At 40.8% G+C, this 17,480-nt stretch overlaps 1 long non-coding RNA gene across 1 annotated transcript; it reads right to left on the reverse strand.

Annotated features, from left to right (window-relative positions):
* Positions 1-1,206: 1,206 nt before the first annotated feature.
* LOC106566968 (uncharacterized) lies at positions 1,207-17,111 on the reverse strand. The gene is made up of 4 exons (XR_014380095.1): positions 16,398-17,111; positions 7,807-9,604; positions 7,430-7,693; positions 1,207-4,442 (listed from the first exon to the last, which is right to left on the reverse strand). It is a non-coding gene; the product is annotated as an uncharacterized LOC106566968 (long non-coding RNA).
* Between the last annotated feature and the right edge of the window lie 369 nt (positions 17,112-17,480).

The raw sequence follows: 17,480 nt of genomic DNA on the forward strand, positions 1-17,480 counted from the left end.
TGGAGTTTGTCAGAATTTGTGGGTTTTTGTTTGTCCACCCGCCTCTTGAGGATTGACCACAAGTTCTCAATGGGATTAAGGTCTGGGGAGTTTCCTGACCATGGACCCAAAATATTGATGTTTTGTTGGTACCATTCTTTATTCATGGCTGTGTTCTTAGGCAAAATTGTGAGCGGGCCCACTCCCTTGGCTGAGAAGCAACCCCACACGAATGGTCTCAGGATGCTTTACTGTTGGCATGACACAGGGCTGATGATAGCGCTCACCTTGTCTTCTCCAGACAAGCTTTTTTCCGGATGCCCCAAACAATCGGAAAGGGGATTCATCAGAGAAAATGACTTTACCCCAGTCCTCAGCAGTCCAATCCCTGTACCTGTTGCAGAATATCAGTCTGTCCCTGATGTTTTTCCTGGAGAGAAGTGGCGTCTTTGCTGCCCTTCTTGACACCAGGCCATCCTCCAAAAGTCTTTGCCTCACTGTGCGTGCAGATGCACTCACACCTGCCTGCTGCCATTCCTGAGCAAGCTCTGTACTGGTGGTGCCACGATCCCGCAGCTGAATCAACTTTAGGAGACGGTCCTGGCGCTTGCTGGACTTTCTTGGGTGCCCTGAAGCCTTCTTCACAACATTTGAACCGCTCTCCTTGAAGTTCTTGATGATCCGATAAATGGTTGATTTTAGGTGCAATCTTACTGGCAGCAATATCCTTACCTGTGAAGCACTTTTTGTGCAAAGCAATGCTGATGGCACATGTTTCCTTGCAGGTAACCATGGTTGACAGAGGAAGAACAATAATTCCAAACACCACCCTCCTTTTGAAGCTTCCAGTCTGTTAGTCGAACTCAATCAGCATGACAGCGTGATCTTCAGCCTTGTCCTTGTCAACACTCACACCTGTGTTAACAAAATAATCTCTGACATGATGTCTGCTGGTCCTTTTGTGGCAGGGCTGAAATGCAGTGGAAATGTTTTTGGGGGATTCAGTTCATTTGCATGGCAAAGAGGGACTTTGCAATTAATTGCAATTCATCTGATCACTCTTCATAACATTCTGGAGTATATGCAAATTGGCATCATACAAACTGAGGCAGCAGACTTTGTGAAAATTAATATTTGTGTCATTCTCAAAACTTTTGGCCACAACTACACTGTTCAAGAAAAGGTTCAATATCCCTACCCATCGAGATGAATGAACCAGAGATCCCGTTACATTTAATCAAATTCCTAATTCTATGGAATAAATGCCCTTTATTGAGACATCATGTCCAGAAAATCTCTGGTACATGCAATCATAGATATAGTGTCTATGCAGGCAACTTTGTATAGCCCAACATGCTCCAACCATTCATGTTTCAGTCTTTTAGCAGACAGTCTTACAGTAGTGAGTGCACACATTTTCGTACTGGACCCCCATGGGACTCGAACCGACAAACCTGGCGTTGCAAACGCCATGCTCTACCAACTGAGTCACACGGGACCACATTCATGTGCATATAGTGAACACATAGTGATAATTTCACATATTGTTCAGCAACACTTGCTACTTTTATTACAAGTCAGAAATGCTTCCCATTGGTTGACTATGATACTTTCGAAGTGGGAAACTCGGGTATCACCATAGTTAAAGGACTCTAGATGGCTAAAACCCATTTTGGCATGGACATCGCCATTGAGGGCTTCCACCATTTTAAAGTAGTCAGTTGGGTGGGACTTCCTATGGGTCAAGGAAGGATCACACGATTCCATCAGAGGGATCATCCAATGAATTATACCCATTGTTTGTTTGCAAACCATACAGATAGAGGACTCATCTTTGTATCTGTGACATTATAGTGTCTTTGACAGCATGGGCAGTGCCATTGAGGCAATCTCCATTTTTAAGTAGTCAATTTTCTTCACGATTGGCTGATCCCTCTGGTTGACCCGGTTGAACATGACTCCAACAGAGTTACCAGGAGGGATCAGCCAATGAAATTGGAAGTCCCACCCAGTTGACTACATTAAAACGGTGGAAACCCTCAATGCCACTGCCCATGCTAATACAGCCTTTTGGCCACTAAAGGCCTCTATCATTCTCCATGTTGCCAACTCATAGAAGTAGTAAGAAGAAAATGGAGTACTTCAAAATGGAGGTTGCCTCAATGGCACTGTGGTTTGGATACTACTTGTGTATAGTATAATAAACCCAGTTATGAAATAAAATACAGATGGTCTTCGCCATAGTGCGAAATAGACATAATGGGATATCACCTTATTTTCCACAGTTGCTTCTGATTCTAATCAAATGGTATTATTGCACACATCTTGGTATGTGCTTTTTTTCATGTTATAACCAATTTAATCCAAGCCTTAATGTTCCTTATTGATGCTGGCTTCACACAGCTAATTCACTGCTGTGGTAACTTCCTGTGACCATGACAAAGGCTGTTTTCAAAATGAGAGGCAGTGAAACTGTATAGCTTAGCCCTAAACATGTGTGCATTGCTTCAGATTTTTTTGGGGCATTCTCTGTACACTATTTTGATAGTGCTTACAAATGCAATATCGTTACAAAAAGCCACTCCGTAGCAATTGCCAGTGTTTTCCAGGGAGTCCTGGGTTCCATAGAATCAATAAAAACATATACAGCATACCCATTGGCATACATACAAAGGGATACATACAAAAGCACATCTAAAATCACCGTATACACATCATATGCGGTAGCCTACATACAAAACCACGCTCACATTACAGCTATATGTACTGCTCTTTTGAAGGTGGACATGCTAGCTAGCTGTCGTGTGGATAAGTCCAGCTTGTTCCAGTACAATGGTCCAAAGACCTGCAGACTGCCATGTTTTTTGCAAAGGGTTGTGCCAGTGGGTGCGAGTCCCATTGGTCATAGGCTTTGACTGCTGCTGTGGTCTACCCCTGGAGTGTGGTAAATTGTCAGGATGATGTCCTTGGAGATGAAGTCTGTCTCCTTCTCAAAACCCATTGGAGCAGAAGCTCAGAGGGGAGGGACATCTGCCTTTTTCATCCAATGGATTTTGGAGGAGACAAGGAGAGAAGAGCAGTACACATGATTTATTAAATGTTTTGAGTTACAGTAATTTCATTTACAGACAGAAAAACACTTATGCCTACTAACCAAATGTAACAATTACATTATAAAATAAATGACTCTTAAGGAAGCCAACAAGTATCTGTATGCAGTTTGAAGATGGCATTGTGATCCATCTTTGCAGAACAAATATAGAAAACAGCAAAAGCTTGATGAAACAGAAATACAAACATCAGAAAATGCTAGTCTGTAAAATGTTAATATTTTCAAAAACATCTTAAGATGCTTAGTCAATGCATCAATATATTCTCTCACTACACTTATCCACAAGGAAAACAAAGTTAGTTACATTTCAATACTGGAATTATTGTATTTTGGAATTAAACATTCAATACTGAAAATAAGTTAATTTCCTGCAGGGAATAAAACTTAAATTACATAAATATGATGGATGAGAGTTCTGTAAGGCTAAAGTTATGAAATACATTATGGAATTTGGAAAGTGATTCCGTCCCTCTCCAACTCAGCTCATGTTCTTTCTAATCATCTCAAGAGCAGCTTCCTTCTCCTTTAAGAGTCCTTTCAGTCGTTTGATTCTCTCATGACGCTCAATTTCTTCAGGGTCCATGGGTGCTGTAGAGCAGAGATAACTGGTTGGGATCTCTCCAGCTGTACTACTTCCCTGCTCACTCATAGTTGAAGGACATTGGCTCTCCATAGATGCTGGCTCTTTATCTTTCGCTTGAGCCTTTGTGGACTTTCTCCCCTTTTGTTTAGTCGACTCTGCAACTGCACTGGTACGGTTCCCTGAGGACCTGGTGTTTGGTGGTTTAGATGAATCAGGCTCCTTTTGTGAAGTGGATGATGTGCTCATTGCTTTGACTTGTACTTGTGTTCCAGTCACCTCACATGGACATGCAGTGCATCTTCTCCCTTTTCCCCTTCTTCTTCTTCTAGAGTTTGGCTTTATGTTGCTTGCTGTGCCACAGCAGGGCCTAGGAGCGCAATCCATAGCTTCAGTGTTTATTTGTGGGTGGACAGATGAAACGGGTGAGTTTGAGCTTCGTTTTGAAATATGCACCAGATCGAGATCTGGCAGAGGTTTGGAAGGGACAACTGTTTCATCTGTGGTTGAAATAAAATAATTGACAGTCGGTTCCTCATGAACAAATATTTGTTCACCATCAAATAACATGTCCAGCTGAGGAGTTTGACTGGTAAGGGGCTGCAATGTCAACTGAGGAGTTTGACTGGTAAGGGGCTGCATGTCCAGCTGAGGAGTTGGACTGGTAAGGGGCTCTGGGTTTTCTGAACTTTTAAATGCATTTTCAACTTTTTCTATTTTCTGCCTTTTAGCATCTTTTAGACAACCATCACTGTTCCTTGTGGCAGAGACCTGTGAGAAAACAAGGGTTTTAATTTCAGAGTGGGAAATACAGTAATAAACTCAGCAAAAAAAGAAACGTCCTCTCACTGTCAACTACGTTTATTTTCAGCAAACTTAACATGTGTAAATATTTGTATGAGCATAACAAGATTCAACAACTGAGACAAACTGAACAAGTTCCACAGACATGTGACTAACAGAAATGGAATAATGTGTCCATGAACAAAGGGGGGGGGGTCAAAATCAAAAGTAACAGTCAGTATCTGGTGTGGCCACCAGCTGCATTAACCTCTCTTAGGTAGGGGGCAGTATTTTCACGTCCGGATAAAAAACGCACCCGATTTAATCTGGTTATTACGCCTGCCCAGAAACTAGAATATGCATATAATTGTTTGATTTGGATAGAAAACACCCTAAAGTTTCTAAAACTGTTTGAATGGTGTCTGTGAGTATAACAGAACTCATATGGCAGGCCAAAACCTGAGAAGATTCTATACAGGAAGTGCCCTCTCTGACCATTTCTTGGCCTTTTATAGCCTCTTTATCGAAAACAGAGGATCTCTGCTGTAACGTGACATTTTCTAAGGCTCCCATAGGCTCTCAGAAGGCGCCTGAACGGGGAATGATGACTCTGCAGTCCCTGGCTGAAAAACAGTAGGGGTTGTGGATAGTGGTCGATCTGAGAACAATGACACGGGTGCGCGCGTGAAGACACCATTTTCTTCTTTCAGTCTTTGAACGAAAACAACGACTCCCGGTCGGAATATTATCGCTATTTTACGAGAAAAATCGCATAAAAATTGATTTTAAACAGCGTTTGACATGCTTCGAAGTATGGTAATGGAATATTTTGAAACGTGCGTCTGCACGTCACCGTTCGGATAGGGACCTGAACGCACGGACAAAACAGAGGATATTTGAACATAACTATGGATTATTTTGAACCAAAACAACATTTGTGGTTGAAGTAGAAGTCCTGGGAGTGCATTCTGACGAAGAACAGCAAAGGTAATCCAATTTTTCTTATAGTAATTCTGAGTTTAGTGAACGCCAAACTTGGTGGGTGTCAAATTAGCTAGCCCGTGATGGCGAGCTATCTACTCAGAATATTGCAAAATGTGCTTTTGCCGAAAAGCTATTTTAAAATCTGACACCGCGATTGCATAAAGGAGTTCTGTATCTATAATTCTTAAAATAATTGTTATGTTTTTTGTGAACGTTTATCGTGAGTAATTTAGTAAATTCACTGGAAGTTTTCGGTATGTTTGCTAGTTCTGAACGTCACATGCTAATGTAAAAAGCTGGTTTTTGATATAAATATGAACTTGATTGAACAAAACATGCATGTATTGTATAACATAATGTCCTAGGAGTGTCATCTGATGAAGATCATCAAAGGTTAGTGCTGCATTTAGCTGTGGTTTTGGTTTTGTGACATTATATGCTAGCTTGAAAAATGGGTGTGTGATTATTTCTGGCTGGGTACTCTCCTGACAATCTAATGTTTTGCTTTCGTTGTAAAGCCTTTTTGAAATCGGACAATGTGGTTACATTAACGAGAATCTTGTCTTTAAAATGGTGTAAAATAGTCATATGTTTGAGAAATTGAAGTTATAGCATTTAAAGTTTTTGAATTTCGCGCCACTCGATTCCACTGGCTGTTGACTAGGTGGGACGATTTCGTCCCACATACCCGAGAGAGGTTAAGTACTGCAGTGCATCTCCTCCTCATGGACTGCACCAGATTTGCCAGTTCTTGCTGTGAGATGTTACCTCACTTCCACCAAGGCACCTGCAAGTTCCCCGACATTTCTGGGGGGAATGGCCCTAGCCCTCACCCTCCAATCCAACAGGTCCCAGACGTGCTCAATGGGATTGAGATCTGGGCTCTTCGCTGGCCATGGCAGAACACTGACATTCCTGTCTTCCAGGAAATCATGCACAGAACAAGCAGTATGGCTGGTGGCATTGTCATGCTGGAGAGTCATGTCAGGATGAGCCTGCAGGAAGGGTACCACATGAAGGAGGAGGATGTCTTCCCTGTAACGCACAGCGTTGAGATTGCCTCCAAATCGATCCCGCTCCGAGTACAGGCCTCGGTGTAACGCTCATTCCTTCGACAACAAACGCGAATTTGACAATTTTTTCCAGTCCTGTCTGGTCCAGCGATGGTGGGTTTGTGCCCATAGGCAATGTTGTTGCCGGTTATGTCTGGTGAGGACCTGCCTTACAACAGGCCTACAAGCCCTCAATCCAGTCTCTCTCAGCCAATTGCGGACAGTCTGAGCACTGATGGAGGGATTGTGCATTTCTGGTGTAACTCAGGCAGTTGTTGCCATCCTGTACCTGTCCCGCAGGTGTGATTTTCAGATGTACCGATCCTGTGCAGGTGTTGTTACACGTGGTCTGCCACTGCGAGGACGATCAGCTGTCCGTCCTGTCTCCCTGTAGCGCCGTCTTAGGCGTCTCACAGTACAGACATTTCAATGTATTGCCCTGGCCACATCTGCAGTCCTCATGCCTCCTTGCAGCATGCCTAAGGCACGTTCATGCAGATGAGCAGGGACCCTGGGCATCTTTCTTTTGGTGTTTTTCAGAGTCAGTAGGAAGGCCTCTTTAGTGTCCTAAGTTTTCATAACTGTGACCTTAATTGCCTACCGTCTGTAAGCTGTTAGTGTCTTAATGACCGTTCCACAGGTGCATGTTCATTAATTGTTTATGGTTCACTGAGCATGGGAAACAGTGTTTAAACCCTTTACAATGAAGATCTGTGAAGTTAATTGGATTTTTACAAATTATCTTTGAAAGACAGGGTCCTAAAAAAGGGAAGTTTCTTTTTTTGCTGAGTTTAGCATCTTGGAAAATACTGTTCTAATGAATGGTAAAACAATGTGGACTTTGCCAAAGTTGAGTTTGGAGACAATCTAATAGGCAACATCAATATACAGTACAAAATCCATTAGAAAGCTTTAGAAAAGTTGAAAATGATCATTTACCTGTGTTTCATTATGTACCCTCTTTTTTGTCACAAATATTGATCCCTGTAACAATTTGCGAATAGCCTCTATGGTACGTTTGTTTGTGGTCCCAATCTGAGGAAACACTTTAGGGTTAGCCTTGGGCTTAGAATCTATCCTCTTCAAACATATCTGCACATCAGATGTGATCCCAAACATCTGTTTCAGCAGGCGATCACAAGTTTCCAGGGATTCTTGGTCCAACATGGAAGTCTGCTGCTCAGGAATGGGATCTGATGAGCTCTGAAATTTGGGAACGATCAAGATTAAAAGTTTAGAAAAACTGGGCTCTTGAGAGTTTACCTTATTAGCTATCCTACTGATCATGTAGTAATGTGAGTAGTGGGTTGTCTTACCTTTTTTTTGTGTGTCTCCATTTCTGTTTGGAGAGCGGTGCTTCCAGGAATGTTCTCCATTTCTTGAATGGAGACATTGTGCTGACTATTTCCAATGCTTTGGTCAGTGGCATCATTCTGGATGTTCCCCATTTCTTGGGTGGTGGCACCACTACGAATGTTCTCAATTCTGAGTCCAGTTGCACTGCCATAAAATCCTTCCATGTGCAGTCTTTTCCAATCCTGACCAGTGATGTTTTGCTGACGGGAGTTCAACTCTTGGCCTGTTGCAATACCTTGACAGTCTGCCATGTCTTGGGCAGTACCAACATTCTGACACCTTTCTATTGAAAGGCCAGATACATTGTTCTGACTATCCACTACCTGGCCATTCAAATTCTTTTGACTACGTACCATTTCTTGTTCAGCTTCGAAGTCATCCAGCATATGAGACATTTCTCCTTCACATACTTTAGGCACCGCTTTGGGTGGAAGGTATGAGACAAATATTACATTGGAGTCTTCGTCCTCATCAACTTCAGACTGTCTGAAAAGTTGCCTTGTTACATCCTTTGTTGATATTGCCTGGCATGTGAGGTCATCCTGGGAATCATCGTCACAGAGGTCAATGATTTCATCTGGTATGACAATGTGTTTTGGGTCTGGTCTGGTTTTATTTGACAATTGTGACCCAGATGAGGAGCACAGGGGTAGGGAGGGCGGTACGCTGATTCCCTGATTGAATCCAACATTTTCCTTTGCCTGCGTGGAGGAGGTACCCATGTTCCTACTGGCCTCCAAGGGTTTTGATGGTCTGTTACAAAGCTCAGGGGTTTTGTTGACCACAAAATACACCTTCCCATTGTACATCACTAAGGCATTGTCCTTCTCTTGTCCAATTTTTGTCTGACCCTCTTGGGAAGGTGAATAATTTTTTGCTGTGTGATCACACATTTTGCTGGCTGTTTCCATCTCTGCCAGAGTTTTCAGGATATCTGAGGTCATAGAAGATGAATTCACAGGAACAAGGCATGGAGCAGGTAAGCCATCTGCCTCCTCAATCACCCACTTAATCGGAGTGACCAGTCTTTTGCCATCCTTGGCAGTAGTAGAACACTGTCTTGAGTCTGTTGAAGAGCATGTAGAAAGTGTTTGGCCAGATGACCTTGGAAGTCGGCTGAGTGAGGGGGCTGACTTCGGAGATGTTGGTACATAACTATGCTTCATGGTTTGGACAGGGGACACATAAAGAACCATTGGCGAATTTGAGGTACAGGTCGTTGATGAAGTAAATATCTGTCTCTTTATGCCTGGGGGGAGTGCGGATGCTGGGAGGGTTTTGACTTGTGCATTAGGGGGAATTTGAAGGTATTGTCCATTTGGAAGCGCTGGGGATTTCACAGCGACTGGCAGCTTTTTCTTATTTATAAGTGTTAGGCCAAATGTGTTCCCACAGGTAAACTCAGGTGATGTCAAGGATCCTGCACTTTGGGCAACTTTTGTTGTTACTATGGGAGTCTGGATGCGCACTGAAGGATATATTCCTGTCAGATTGGCTGGATTTGGAGAGGTACTCACGTAAAATGGCCTTTTATTCACAAAGTGTTCTTTAGCTGTGGGTCCCGAAATAGATATGTTACTCTTCGAAATTGATGGAACATTCGAGGTATCATCTCGTTTAGGTTCAGCAATGTCCTTTATGGTGCCCGTTGGTGATCGAACAAACTGTCCGTTGACTTTTTGAACAGGGATTAGTTTCATAACATTTCTCCCATCGGTTCCCACAGCTGGCATCGCTTGGTAAAAGACACCTGTCCCACTGAAAAGGAAAAATAAAATATATATAAACATTTCACAGCAAAACTTTAGACTGGTAAATCTTTCCTTAAGAAGGTTAGGCCTGTGTTCAATACAATACAGGCCACCTCTTAATTGAGAACAAATCAATGCAGTTAGAATTGGTTGTATTCAATACAACAGTCACTCACTGACACATCACACCCTTTCCTTTAAAGCCCTACTCCCTACTTTTTCTTTAATATTTCTCTCTTTCTTTAGTCTGGCATTGTTTTTGTATAGATTTCTGTTTCTTGTGGTTTTTTGATACTAATCTAAAATATCTTAGGGGCCTTGAAAATTACTATATCAATCCCATGTATTCTTATTATTAAAGCTCCAAGCCTTAATGTTTTTGTGTGATTCTCCTTGCATCTACAGCCCAGATTGTCAAAAAGTTAGACAAATGGACATACAAGTAAAAACAGCCAATCCCAGAACTGAACGGCCCACAGGTGGCACTATAAAAAAGGCACCTAAACTGTTGGGGATAGGGGGCAGTATTTGCACGGCTGGATAAAAAAACGTACCCGATTTAATCTGGTTACTACACCTGCCCAGTAACTAGAATATGCATATAATTATTGGCTTTGGATAGAAAACACCCTAAAGTTTCTAAAACTGTTTGAATGGTGTCTGAGTATAACAGAACTCCTATGGCAGGCCAAAACCTGAGAAGATTTCAAGCAGGAAATGGCCTGTCTGAGAAGTAGTGTTTCATCTTGGCTCTTTTTATTGAAGACTCAGGATCTGTGCAATAACGTGACACTTCCTACGTCGTCCATAGGGTCTCAGAGCCCGGGAAAACGTTGAACGATAGAGGCAGGCTCTGGCTGAAACACTTTATCGCTTTTGGCAAGTGGCCACTCAGAGTACTATGGGCTTAGGCGCGTGCCCGCTTCGACCGAATGGTTTCTTTTCCTTTGTCTGTTTATCTAAACGCAGATTCCCGGTCGGAATATTATCGCTTTTTTATGAGAAAAATGGCATAAAAATTGATTTTAAACAGCGGTTGACATGCTTCGAAGTACGGTAATGGAATATTTAGAATTCTTTTGTCACGAATTGCGCCATGCTCGTCACCCTTATTTAGTCTTTAGGATAGTGTCTAGAACGCACGAACAAAACGCCGCTGTTTGGATATAACGATGGATTATTTTGGACCAAACCAACATTTGTTATTGAAGTAGAAGTCCTGGGAGTGCATTATGACGAAGACAACAAAGGTAAGAACATTTTTCTTATAGTAAATCTGACTTTGATGAGTGCTAAACCTGCTGGGTGTCTAAATAGCTAGCCCTGTGATGCCGGGCTATCTACTGAGAATATTACAAAATGTGCTTTCACCGAAAAGCTATTTTAAAATCGGACATATCGAGTGCATAGAGGAGTTCTGTATCTATAATTCTTAAAATAATTGTTATGCTTTTTGTGAACGTTTATCGTGAGTAATTTAGTAAATTCACCGGCAGTGTTCGGTGGGGCGCACATGCTAGTCACATGCTAATGTAAAAAGCTGGTTTTTGATATAAATATGAACTTGATTGAACAAAACATGCATGTATTGTATAACATAATGTCCTAGGGTTGTCATCTGATGAAGATCAAAGGTTAGTGCTACATTTAGCTGTGGTTTGGGTTTATGTGACATTATATGCTAGCTTGAAAAATGGGTGTCTGATTATTTCTGGCTGGGTAGTCTGCTGACATAATCTAATGTTCTGCTTTCGTTGTAAAGCCTTTTTGAAATCGGACAGTGTGGTTAGATTAACGACAGTCTTATCTTTAAAATGGTGTAAAATAGTCATATTTTTGAAAAATTTAAGTAATAGCATATCTAAGGATTTGAATAACGCGCCACAGGATTCAACTGGCTGTTGAGTAGGTGGGACGCAAGCGTCCCACCTAGCCCATAGAGGTTAACAGGTAGACTCAGTGAAAAGACATCGCCACGAGCAGCACCGCAGATATTGAGACTTCACTCTCACAGTCACACACAGTATCTGCGCAAGAGGACCAAAACAGCAGAGAAGATGAGCCTCACCCTTCAACACTCTTAGTTGTTGCGGAAATTGACCCACTATGTTTATTGTCTGCATCTACGTCATAACCTTTAAATTCAAAAGCTCAGTCCGCCACGTCATTTGATGGAGAGCTAAGAAATGTAGTATATGCAATAATGACAGAAATGTTATTGGGACCCTTGATAAAGATGATCAAAAAAGACTGTATAATATAAATACAAATACTGAGCTGTATTGTATTCACATTTCATATATATATATGAAATATATATGAGACAGTTTTATATATATGAGAGTTTTCAAATTCCACAACTGCAGGCTTTCATTCCAGTTTACACAACACAATGAAAATGAACAAAATACACACAAAAAGGAAAAAAGCTATAAATTAAAAAATATATACACAATTGAAGGATGATTATGAAGACTAAACACAATGTAAATGTTTGAGGACAGGGTTTTGTTCTCTCTGGATTCCATTCTAATGGAATCCAGAGAGAACATACACCAAATACATTTAAACTCAGTTTTTCACAATTCCTGACATTTAATCCTAGTACAAATTCCCTGTCTTAGGTCAGTTAGGATCACCACTTTATTTTAAGAATGTGAAATGTCAGAATAATACTAGAGAGAAGGATTTACTTCAGCTTTTATTTCTTTCATCACATTCCCAGTGGGTCAGAAGTTTACATACACTCAATTAGTATTTGGTAGCATTGCCTTTAAATTGTTTAACTTGTGCTAATAGATACTTTAGTATTGCCAGCCTAATCTCGGGAGTTGATAGGCTTGAAGTCATAAACAGCGCAATGCTTGAAGCATTGCGAAGAGCTGCTAGCAAACACAGGAAAGTGTTGTTTGAATGAATGCTTACGAGCCTGCTGCTGCCTACCATCGCTCAGTCAGACTGCTCTATCAAATCATAGACTTAATTATAAAACACACAGAAATTACGAGCCTTAGGTCATTAATATGGTCAAATCCGGAAACTATAATTTCGAAAACAAAACATTTATTCTTTCAGTGAAATACGGAACCGTTCCGTATTTTATCTAACGGGTGGCATCCATAAGTCTAAATATTTCTGTTACATTGCACAACCTTCAATGTTATGTCATAATTATGTAAAATTCTGGCAAATTAGTTCGCAACGAGCCAGGCGGCCCAAACTGTTGCATATACCCTGACTCTGCGTGCAATGAACGCAAGAGAAGTGACACAATTTCCTTAGTTTAATATTGCCTGCTAACATGAATTTATTTTAACTAAATAATGCAGGTTTAAAAAAAATATACTTCTGTGTATTGATTTTAAGAAAGGCATTGATGTTTATGGTTAGGTACATTTGTGCAACGATAGTGCTTTTTTCGCAAATGCGCTTTTGTTAAATCATCCCCCGTTTGGCGAAGTTGGCTGTCTTTGTTAGGAAGAAATGGTCTTCACACAGTTCGCAACGAGCCAGGCGGCCCAAACTGCTGCATATACTCTGACTTTGTTGCACAGAACGCAAGAGAAGTGCCACAATTTCCCTAGTTAACAAGCGCATTCGTGAAAAAAGCACTGTCTATGCACCAATGTGTACCTAACCATAAACATCAACGCCTTTCTTAAAATCAATACACAAGTATATATTCTTAACCTCTTACATCTAGACGTTCCGCTAGCGGAACACCTGCTCCAATATCCAATGATGGGCGTGGCGCGAAATACAAACTCCTCTAAAATCCAAAAACTTCAATTTTTCAAACATATGACTATTTTACAGCATTTTAAAGACAAGACTCTCGTTAATCTAACCACACTGTCCGATTTCAAAAAGGCTTTACAGCGAAAGCAAAACATTCGATTATGTCAGCAGAGTACCCAGCCAGAAATAATCAGACACCCATTTTTCAAGCTAGCATATAATGTCACAAAAAACAAAACCACAGCTAAATGCAGCACTAACCTTTGATGATCTTCATCAGATGACAACCCTAGGACATTATGTTATACAATGCATGCATGTTTTGTTCAATCAAGTTCATATTTATATCAAAAAACAGCTTTTTTACATTAGCATGTGACGTTCAGAACTAGCATACCCCCCGCAAACATCCGGTGAATTTACTAAATTACTCACGATAAACGTTCACAAAAAACATAACAATTATTTTAAGAATTATAGATACAGAACTCCTCTATGCACTCGATATGTCCGATTTTAAAATAGCTTTTCGGTGAAAGCTCATTTTGCAATATTCTCAGTAGATAGCCCAGCCATCACGGCTAGCCATTTAGACACCGACCAAGTTTAGCCCTGACCAAACTCCGATTTACTATTACAAAAGTTTGATTACCTTTGTTGTCTTCGTCAGAATGCACTCCCAGGACTGCTACTTCAATAACAAATGTTGGTTTGGTCCAAAATAATCCATAGTTATATCCAAACAGCGGCGTTTTGTTCGTGCGTTCAAGACACTATCCGAAGTCTAAATAAGGGTCACGAGCATGGCGCAATTCGTGACAAAAGATTTCTAAATATTCCATTACCGTACTTCGAAGCATGTCAACCGCTGTTTAAAATCAATTTTTATGCAATTTTTCTCGTAAAAAAGCGATAATATTCCGACCGGGAATCTGCGTTTAGGTAAACAGACGAAAGAAAACAAAGCATTCTGTCGACGCGGGCACGAGCCTGAGTCTCACAGTACTGTAACCAGCCACTACCCAAACGCGCTACTTTTTTTTCAACCAGAGCCTGCAAAGCCACGATTCAGCTTTTTGCCGCCTTCTGAGAGCCCATGGGAGCTGTAGGAAGTGTCACGTAACAGCAGAGATCCTCTGTAATGGATAGAGATAATCAAGAAGGGCAAGAAATTGTCAGACAGGGCACTTCCTGCATGGAATATTCTCAGGTTTTGGCCTGCCAAATGAGTTCTGTTATACTCACAGACACCATTCAAACAGTTTTAGAAACTTTGGAGTGTTTTCTATCCAAAGCTAATAATTATATGCATATTCTAGTTTCTGGGCAGGAGTAATAATCAGATTAAATCGGGTACGTTTTTTATCCGGCTGTGTAAATACTGCCCCCTAGCCATAACAGGTTAAACCTGCATATTTAGTTAATATTGCCCGCTAACATATATTTATTTTAAATCACCCGTTTGGCGAAGTAGGCTGTGATTCAATGATAAATTAACAGGCACCGCATCGATTATATGCAACGCAGGACAAGCTAGATAAACTAGTAATATCATCAACCATGTGTAGTTAACTAGTGATTATGTTAAGATTGATTGTTTTTTATGAGATACATTTAATGCTAACTAGCACCTTACCATGGCTCCTTCCTGCACTCGCATAACAGGTAGTCAGCCTGCCACGCAGTCTCCTCGTGGAGTGCAATGTAATCGGCCATAAATCGGTGTCCAAAAATGCTGATTACCGATTGTTATGAAAACTTGATATCGGCCCTAATTAAATCGGCCATTCTGATTAACCTGTTTAGGATAAGGGGCAGTATTTTCACGGCCGGATAAAAAAACGTACCCGATTTAATCTGATTATTACTCCTGCCCAGAAACTAGAATATGCATATAATTATTAGCTTTGGATAGAAAACACTCCAAAGTTTCTAAAACTGTTTGAATGGTGTCTGTGAGTATAACAGAACTCATTTGGCAGGCCAAAATGGTGTTTGTAATAGCCTTCCCTGTAGCTCAGTTGGTAGAGCATGGTGTTTGCAACACCAGGGTTGTGGGTTCGCCAGCACAGAAAAAAAAAATGTATGAAATGTATGCATTCACTACTGTAAGTCGCTCTGGATAAGAGCGTCTGCTAAATGACTAAAATGTAAATGTAAAATTCGCAAAGGACACTGTCTACCGGTCCCCAGTGGTGTAAAGTGCTCAAGCAAAAATTATTGAAAGTATTACTTTAGTAATTTTTTGGGGTATCTGTACTTATTTATATTTTTGGACAACTTACACCACTACATTCCTAAAGAAAAGTATGCACTTTTTACATTTTCCCCGACACCCAAAAGTACTCGTTTCATTTTGAATGATTAGCAGGACAGGGAACTGGTCCAATTCACGCACTTATCAAGAGAACATTTCTACTGCAGTCATCCCTACTTCATCTGATCTGGCGGACTCACTAAACACAAAAGCTTTGTTTGTAATTTATGTCGGGTGGAGGTGCCCCTGGCTATCTGTAAATATATTTTTTAAATAAAATTGTGCCTTCTGGTTTGCTTAATATAAGGAGTTTGATATATATACACACACTTTTAATTTTGATACTTGTATATTTTTGCAATTACATTTACTTTTGATAATTAAGTATATTTAAAAACAAACTTTTACTCAAGTAGTATTTTATCATTTTCTATTAACATGTATGAAAATTAGGTACTTTTTCCCACCATTTTCCGCCCCCTCGTTCCACTAGCACAGCATAGGCTTGGGCGACACCATGCTTGTCAGTTAGCTAGCACATGGCGTCGCACCCGCCTCCCGTGTGCCGTAGAAAACCGTGCCTGAGAGGCGGGGGCGAAGGACACTGTCTACCGGTGGCTACGTCCAAAGGATCCCGGATAGCAATGATCATTTGAATAGATTTGGCTTTTTCCTTACCTTCCAGTTTAATCCTTTCTTCAATTCAATTGATGTCACATATTCCAAATGTTTAAGACCACAACCCTCATTCTAACTAACATGTTTTTTGATACACAGAGATCAGATTTTATTCGTTTAATCTTACCTGAGACACGCGCCTTGAGATGCCATTGTTTTACCTTGAGTACTGTATGACACGATATTCAAGTTACTCATCGTTATCCAATGAGTTAGCTTGCCTATCAGTTTGAAGCGCCGAAAAGCAGCGGGCACCCCTTAACAATTTATATAAAGCATATTCATGCCTAACCGAAATTACTGGCAACGTCGTAGGCTAGCTAGCTAATGTCTGGTGGTAACGTCGTTTGATGACAGCTGCGCCATCGAAAGTTAGCTAGCCTAGAGGCATCGTGCTGTTCAGAGTAACGTTAGCTACGTTGCTATGGCCCTGTATGACTGTCTAATAAACTGGTCAACTAACTCACATAATTTATATTACATCACTGGTAGGCACTACTTTCTACTGGAAAATAGTTTCACTTTCCAAAACTCTGTTAGCTATCGTAAAACTATTCCCGTGGATTTCCTTTTTTGTTGCGTTACACTTCCGCGAAACGTTACCATGGTGCACGTTCAAGAAATTGAATAATTCAAGTTTGTCAATGGCTTCAGAATTCCGCTCAAAACTGTGCGCAAGGCTCATTGAGACCCGTATCTGTTTCAAACGGTATTAATAAAGGTTTCAGTCTATTTCTCTCATCTCCTTCCAACGCAGAGAGCGAACAGAATAGATCAAAACATTAACAGCATAAAAAAAACATTGATGATCTTGAATCCCCACTTGAGACGGCTACAAAAAGAAAGCATAACTTCCGGGGACAATATACAATTTCCGGTGGGATTTGGAGACCTCGGTTTTGTCTAGAAGGGATACAGCTTTTGTCCAAATTGACTTTTCGTAGCAGGTTTATGATAATTTACAGCAGGTTATGAGTATTAGCGTAGCAGTTTAGGATAACTAGGTTAGGAAAAGGGTTAGGGTTCAGTAAAATCTAAAATAATGCTTATGTTATTTGTAGTTAGATGTGCTTGCCGAAGGCAAAGCACAACTTTAGATGTCTTATATATTCATATTCTTATTAGATGTGCTTGCTGAAGGCAAAGCACAACTCTAGATTTCTTACATACTCATTATTAGCATTATTTGATTTCTCTTCCCCCCCACTCT

Source organism: Salmo salar, chromosome 13, assembly GCF_965601325.2.
Source record: "Salmo salar chromosome 13, fSalSal1, whole genome shotgun sequence".
Lineage (NCBI taxonomy): Eukaryota > Metazoa > Chordata > Actinopteri > Salmoniformes > Salmonidae > Salmo > Salmo salar.